Here is a 7,626-nt window from a genome sequence, read left to right as displayed (position 1 = left end):
TCACTGGTTCCCTGAGAATACAAGTATTTTGAAAAAACGTCAACATGCGAAATGTTGGTGAGTTCATAAGCGGTATTTGAAAAGCGATGTTTTGTATCATTCTGAAAACTACCAGAAAATCCGATATTTTCTGAAAAGAGCTTTTGAAAACATTTGTGAAGATCCATAAGTATGCTTGTTTGTTTCTATAGTTGTAAGAAAATGTTCATCAAAATTGTGTACATTTTGAAAACCGTGTGTATTGTAAAACCCTAGGAAAACCCGATGTTTTCCTAATTTCTTGAATTCCATGAAGTTAAGAATAAAACCATTGCAGCGCGTGAAGTTATTAATCCCAGGTGACGTTGGATTATTTTTGCGCATGATTAATTGCTATAAACACGCGTTACACAAACGACCTGTCTATAACTGTACTAACGATCCCGTAGGCGTCGTCCGTACTAATCACGTTATCCAACCGCCCTGACTTCCCCACATCCGAAGAGAAAGAGGACACGAAGACCCCGATGACTCCATTAACCGGTTGGGGATAAAAAAGGTACGAGGGGCCCTTGACCCGCCTCGCATGAAATACCGACTTTACTAGCAATACCAAAGGACCCTTGTGGACCAATAGTATACAAGCCATTGAAAGTCCTTTTACGCTGTGCTAGATCATGTAAGACCCAACACCTCGTAAGGTAGAAGTCTTCGGGCCTTAAGATCAGGTCATTGGGCTCGCTAGGCCCAACAAACAAGATTTTACACTTTGGGGCCCAACGATGGTGCGTAGACGTCTGTGCACTCTCACGTGTGTATTGAATTCCCAAATGTTACTTGTATGAATCGAGTTATCGTCGCGTTAGTAGTTTTGGATTTTTATTGGTTCGAGACCGAACCAATTCGTTTAACAACGATTTTTTTGGTATTGTCGTGTATTGTATTTCGTCGGTAGTCGCGGTGCCAATATTTGATCAAGTTGCGTGTATTGAATTAGCCTTGAAAGTTTTCTGTTTTCAGCCCCTCATTGTTTGTAAAATTTACTTTTTCAACCCTCTAATTAAATAACTTTCCGGTTTGGTCCTTAAATCGTTTTTCTTGACATTTTAACACCAAAAATTATTGAAATTGATATTTTTCAGCATATTTTTCATTGAAAACAGTTTAAGTCCCTAAAAATGCAGTTTTCTCGGTTATAACCCCACTTTTTCGCAGTTTTTACAATTTTGGCCCAAATTGGAAAAATTTTGCAACTTTGGTCCTTTTTAAATTTGAAAAGCATTTTAAACCTTTGAAAAGTATTTGGAACACTAGTAGTCCACTGTTTTACAGAAAAACACAGTTTTGGCCCTCCAAAACAGAAAATTTCGCATAATGGGCCCTATTGGGCCGAAATTGTCATTTTTAGCTCATTAAGCTTGAAATTTATATTTTTAATCCTCCAAAAGAGTATATTTCCAGAAAATATTTTATTGAAACTGTTTTGACACTCCTCATCCATCAGAATTCGTGATATGTCATTTTGGACCCTTTAACTTCATATTTTTAACATTTTATGTCCAAAAATTGAGTTTTTAGCCCAAATAAAATGTTATTAAGCCATTTAGCTATTTTTCTTGGAACACTTGGTATTTAGATATATATTTGATGCTAGTATCATTTAACATAAAGTATATCTCGATTTTTAGGGGTTAATGACTAGATCCAACATTATAAACACACAAAAACACCCACATAAGCATAGAATCATACAAGGCATACAAAAACACATATAGATCCACACTTTCACTTGTATCCCCCCCCCCACAAAACTCATAAAAACAGAAAATAGGGGGTATGAAGCTCACCTTAGGGTGTGATTTCGGTTTTTGAAGAAGAGATGGAAGAAAACTTGGTAATTTTTGGCCTTAGCGCCCTTTTCTTGAAGATCTCGAGTTTGGTATGCTTCTAAGAGGTAAGATCACGATTTTTGCATGGATTAGGAAAAGATTTTGATGACAAAAAGAATCTAAGTCATAGATCCAAACATAATCTTACCTTAGATGAAGAATTTGTGGAAATTTCCTCTTGAATGCTTCCTAAATTTCGAGATCTTTGAGTGGAGAGGGAGGAAGTTTTCTTGAGTGTTCTTGAGAGAGTTTGAGAGATGTGTGTGTGTTTGCAATGGCCGAGAGTGAGGGAGAGAGAGAGAGAAATAGACCCTTGAGGTGATATGCATGGAGATATGGAATAAGTTGCATGGATATCCAAAAGACAATAATGAGGTGGCAAACCAAAGTCAACTCCTCACCACTTCTTCTTGGACTTGGGCCTTGGGCCGAGAATCTTGAAGGAAAAGGAAAATTTAGGCTTTTTGCCCCTAAGCCCAATATTAGAGTTAGTTTGGGTGAGTTTTAACATAAAAGAATATAGTATGATTTTTACATTTTTGTTGGACTAGTTTAGGTTATTCATGGATCAAAGCTTTTAATTCATTTCATTCTAGGCCCAATATGGCCCAAAATGTTGAAATAAATTAATGTGGGTCCAAATAGAGCCCAATTAGGGTTCTATGCCCATGATAGTCAAATTGGAAGCTTATTGGTCCATTTGGGTCCAATAAGGAAGTCCTAGTCCAATGTGGACCTAAATAAGAACTTCTAGGGTTTCCACTTGTTTGATGACTATTTGTAGTACTTGTATGATGTATTGGATTTAAGTTTTTGATGTCATAATAGTAGGTATCACACATGCTCTTAAGTTTTTGATTCACATTAACTTGAGTGTATAGATTACATGACACAAAATTTCCAGTTGTGACACCACTAACTAACTAAATAACATACACACACAACCACACCATGGTGGCCGGCGGCGGTACAAGGCGGCAGCCACCACCGATGGTGGTGGTGGTTTTTCTTCATTTTCCGGCCAACAAACCCTCACACGACCAAAAAACATATACATACACGATTTTACTTGCTCATAAGGTCCAGCCACCCACCTGGTGGCTCACGGTGGCGGCAGCAACACTAAAAAGGCAGCAACAGCGGCAACTTTTGCGATAACAGCCACCACCTCACGGTGGTGGCAGCGGTTCTCTTGTTCCCCACTCGAACAATGCACATACATACTCGAAAACATGGCCTAAAGACCGAGGCACCTTCGACCCAGCCACTTCGGGTGGCAAGCGACGAACGGAACCCTAGAGGAGGTGACCCACAGCGGCGATGGCCCTAAACGACGACCATAGTGTTGCTGGCGGCAGTACCTGACGTATACAACACCCAATCACAGAAGAAACGAAGAAGAAGGATAGGTGGGTGGTTTGCGGTGGACTAATCGGAAGTTCGGTTGCTCATACTCGACAGCAACGTTCACCGCCTCCTTCATGGGTCTCGGTGGCTCCTCTCGTGGCAGCGATGCGGTGGTACTCATCAGTGAGGCAGCATGCGACGCCCTTGATTGGTCCGAAGAACAAGAGGAAGGTGGCGGCTGAAAGAGTAACGCATGGTGATGGCGGCTGGAGTAAAGGAAATGGTCTCTTAGGTTTAGGGTTGAAGGAAGCAACGTGGGGAAGGGATACAGGTATATCCTGTATCTTATTTCAAACTTATGATCGAATTATTCAACTTTGGCCCCTCCACCCCAATTTGTTTTCAATCTAAATCCAAAACATACCAAATAGACCCTGCCCTCAGAATCTTTACAAACTGCATCCAAAACTTACATTTTAAACCCTGATCCCATAAATTTCTTTCATAATAGATCCCTAAATCACCAATAAACCCTTAAGCCTTCAAATCTTTTCAATTTAAGTCCTGAACATACACTTTTAACCCTCGACTTTCAAAATTCTTCACAACTTAGTCTAGGACTTACATTTATTAATTTATTTAAATAAACGGGGCGTTACAGTTTTACTTGTATTCGGCTATGGATATTGAATTATATCTTAACAAATACTGGGCTATTAAAATATAGAATGTGGCTTTAAAAATATGATTTATACATTTTTTTCTTTGTCAAAAATATTAAGATGGTTCATTTCAAATTGTTTAGGCAGCTCACAAATTTTAAGTTATATACCTTATTATATAAAAAAAAGTGGGTCAAGTGACCCACCATGATATCAAATAGCCTCGCCACTGAAACCGTAGGTTTTCTAATTTGCCTACTCTTTCGCCTAAAACCTACGTTTCAGTGAAACATATATAAATGGTTTTTTTTTCTATATTCGAAATCAAAACTGTAGGTTTTTAGAAACCTACGATTTACTCTCTAAGATTTACGGTCTCCCAAAGAGTAGATTTTTAAAAAACTACAATTTCATCAAGGAAACCCACGGTGTACAGGTATTTGATGCACAATTTATGTATTACTTGTACACTGTAGGTTTCGTATTAAACCTACGCTTTCATATGGTTTTTTTTGTTGTTTTTTTTAAACTATATATATAAAAGCTAGCCCTAATAAAAAAATATGTTAAAGTTATATCAAGATTCGAAAGATACTTGATTGTTCTTTAAATGCTACAATGAGAGAAAATAGTAGTCACCTAACTTGAAAGAGTAGTCAAAATGAACAAATTTGAAAAGTAAAACTTTATGTATTATGGGCCGACAAGCCCTTAAAAAGTAGACAGCCCACAAAACAGTAACACATTGTCTGAAAAAGTAGTTAGTTTTTTTTTGTTACATTGGCCGTAATTTTTTAAGAAAACTATTGTCTTAGTGAGTCATAGCGACTATTATGGGAAAAATGGTAATTTTTTTTGGAAAATGACGCAACGGCCTTGTTATGTATTTTGACTTTACTCTTTCAGTTCGTAAAGAATTTTCGTTTCTTTTAAGGGATTAAAGTTATTTTTGTCGGGTCTAATTAGTCATTATTGTCAAAACGAAGGGGTAACCCGGTTACCCCCTTATGCCAACTCACTTAATTGATTTATTGATTTATTTGTTTATTATAAACGAAATGACATGTATTTTTACCTCACACACTGTCACACTCTCATACGCATACACACACACACACACTCTGTAACAACGTAAATTTCCAAAACAATTTTCATTTTAAAAACATACTTTCACTCATAGAATATCATAGTAATCCAATGTATCACATGTTATTACAATAAACAAATCCCAAGATCCTCAAATACATAAATCCTCTCAGTGTGTACGGATCATGTCGGCGCCTTCCTGCGATCCTCGCTAGTACCTGAAACACATAACACAACAACTGTAAGCATAAATGCTTAGTGAGTTCTCCAAAATACCACATGCAATACATACGCCACTCGAGGCTATAATACGACCCTCCGGTCGATGTGTCTCATCGGGACCCTCCAGTCCCGTAGCTCGTAGGACCCTCTGGTCCGGTCATAGCTCATCGGACCCTTCGGTCCAGTCTGTGTCGTTGTACCCTTTGATCCGGTCTATATCGTTGGGCCCTCCGGCCCGGTCTGTTCAACACATAGCATACATATAACACAATGCACATAACTCATATATATACACATAGCATACAAGACCCTCTAGTCTGCACATAAATACCACTCTAGGTAATGTATAGTGAGAAGACTCACCTCGGGTATCTCAGATAATCTCGCACACGAATATACTGATCTAGCCCCCGCCTAATCACATACACAATAACCTCAAATAAATACTGGCTCTCAAAGGCTAGATTAAATCCCTTTCTACGATCCCACAGAAGGGTAAAAGACCATTTTACCCCTCCTTGACCCAAAAGTCCAAATGTTGACCAAAACCCTAAAAGTCAACGAAAGTCAACAGGGGCAGTACGCGACGCGTACCAGATCTTGTACGCGGGGCGTACTCCGGCGATCTAGAATTGGGGTCTCAGAACCTTACGCGGCGCGTACTGAGATTTACGCCCAGCGTAAGTCTCAGTTTCAGCCTTTCTTGGATTTTGGTCTTAAACGGTTAAGACATAAACTCAAACTCTAGATCTGACTCCTCTATGATCACTTAATTCGTAAAGTCGAGACCTTTAAGCCTTTGCATGGCTACAAAGGTCCCTAATCACTCTAACACCTTTCCTTCTTCCTCATAAAGTCTAGATCTCATGCATGGCTCCATATTCACGTCCAAAATTGGATTTTTATGAACATACAACTCATATTACTCTGAAATATGGCAGAACTAGGCCAATGGAGACCATTTGCTTATAAAGTCTCCACCTTAGGACCAAAAACCCTAATAATTGGTCCAAGAAGCACAAATCACAAATGACAAGGAAAGCTTTGAGCTTTTTACCTCAGAAAGAAGCTCCAACCTCTGTAGAACTCAGATCCACTCTTGTCCACCAACTTCTAGCTCCTAAAATGACCTCCTCTTCTCTTTCACCACCTTGAAATGACACTTTGAGGCTTAGAACACACACACAAAAGCTAGGAACGAAGGGTAACTCTCTATTAGGGTTTCACTCTCTGAAATGGTGGCTGAGGATAAGGCCTTAACATTCCTTTTATAGTGCACAAGCCACAAATTAGGGTTTGCATCTGGGCCCGCTACGCCCAGCATAACCCTGGGTACGCCCAACGTACCTAGGCGAGTCCGCGTCCAAATTAAGCGCACGAGTACGCGCAACGTACTCTTCAGTACACCCAACGTACTCATTTGCCATAATTTTTCCTTTAAGGGTTAAACTTGACAATTTGGAAAAGGAGAAGAGTTAAATAGTTGTACCTGAATTTCGGGATGTTACACACTCACACACAGAGCTCCTATTCATCATCTTCTTCGGGTTGCATGACCTTTTTAGATCCAAATCGTTTTCTATCGACTCAAAAAGTGTGAATAATAGCTTTGTGTTCATTACCCAACAAATATTTGTAAAACTTGATGTATGACTCGAGACACCAACAAAAACCCTAGTTCGCATCCAATAAAACCCTTTACTCCTCCTTGGTCGGCGCTTAGAGAGAACTGAAAAGGCCTCTCTCTCGAAATCCCCTATTTCATAGCAACAACAAAAACCCTAGAATTATTAAGACTTACAACACCTATAAACTCTTATTAACTTCTCATATTCGACCATAGTTGGGAAAGCAAGATGACAGCTACTTCGAAGGAGGATGGAAGCAGGAAAATCACATCTTTAATCCCGAAATGAAAAAGATACTCCACTTGTCCATACTTCATTACCTCCATCGAAGTGATTCTCCGAAACCCTCAAGCGATTTCAGTCCGAAGCTCAAATCCAGGCTTCTCTTCATTTATCTTGTAAACTTGTGGCTGGTAATTGTATTAAACATTCATAAAGGAGTTTGAAAAATTGATCTAGTTAAAAAACCTTAGAAACAGTTATGATTCATTTGAGTTGAGTTAATTGGAGGAATTTGAAACCGGTTGTATTAAAAAAAAGTCAAATAATCAAGTGTGACTAGGCATGTCAACAAACAAAAATGATATATGACATATGAAACCGGTTGTATTAGGTTAGGTGACCAAATGAACAGGTAAAAAATAATGTTATTTCTTTAAAAGGCACGGAAAAAAAACTTTAAGGACTAAAATGGTAAAATCGAAATACATAATAAGACCATTATTTTCCTTATTTTTTTAGCTGAAAATAAATAAGTAATTAGGGATTATGGCTCGTTTATTTATTTATTTTTTGGTTAAGATATTATAAACT

This window comes from Lactuca serriola, chromosome 3, assembly GCF_051521515.1.
Source record: "Lactuca serriola cultivar US96UC23 chromosome 3, Lser_US96UC23_V15, whole genome shotgun sequence".
In the NCBI taxonomy this organism is placed as follows: domain Eukaryota; kingdom Viridiplantae; phylum Streptophyta; class Magnoliopsida; order Asterales; family Asteraceae; genus Lactuca; species Lactuca serriola.
This window is presented reverse-complemented; position numbering follows the sequence as displayed.